Source organism: Morus notabilis, unplaced genomic scaffold (assembly GCF_000414095.1).
Source record: "Morus notabilis unplaced genomic scaffold, ASM41409v2 Scaffold193, whole genome shotgun sequence".
NCBI lineage: Eukaryota > Viridiplantae > Streptophyta > Magnoliopsida > Rosales > Moraceae > Morus > Morus notabilis.
Window position 1 is genome coordinate 161,213 of NW_010357324.1, and position 771 is coordinate 161,983.

At 32.8% G+C, this 771-nt stretch overlaps 1 non-coding gene across 1 annotated transcript; it reads right to left on the reverse strand.

The window, feature by feature from the left end:
- Positions 1 to 201: 201 nt before the first annotated feature.
- On the reverse strand, positions 202 to 397 carry LOC112092435. The gene has a single exon (XR_002902599.1). It is a non-coding gene; the product is annotated as a U2 spliceosomal RNA (small nuclear RNA).
- Positions 398 to 771: the final 374 nt, after the last annotated feature.

Here is a 771-nt window from a genome sequence, read left to right on the forward strand (position 1 = left end):
AAACGACAAATTAATTTAAACAAATTCCTGTTTAGTTCACAAATTTAAAATTTAAAATTTGAATTAAAATATACCTTATATGATAACTTTTTATTATAATAAAAAAAATTAAATATAATTTATAAAATTTAAATCAATAAAATAAAAAGATCCAAATTTTAATTGCGACATTTAGGCCCTAAACTGTTAAAACTAGCTTTGATGGGGTGCGCCAGGCCCGTGCAATAGTGCAACGCATGGGCGACGCTCGAGAGCCCCAATAGCAAGCTATCGTGATGGGCTCTCCCCCTTAAAAAATTAATTTAATATCATGTGGGCGAATCACCCACCTATCAGATATTAAACTGATAAGAACAGATACTACACTTGATCTTAGCCAAAAGGCCGAGAAAGGTATGCTTGTTCTCTTTTCTTAAGTTGTCTTTTGTAGCTCTCGTCCTCGAACACTCCGTACTCCCCGGTCGATGTGGGACAAAAAACTGGAAACTTACTTAAGAAATGGATTGCGCTTTTTGCAGTAGAGCACAAAATCTGCGTTAAAACTATGAAACAAAACATTGTTCCCTTCATTCACATACGTACACATACACATATACATACATAGATTTATATATATGTATATAAATATTATTGTTTCCTTCGTAAAAATTTCCACTGTAATACTCACATAACAAGAATATATTCTTCATAATATGGTGCGTCTCTCATATTGAACTCTGAAGAAACAAAAGGTGCGTTTGGATTCAGAAATAAAATGTGCGTTTGGAATTA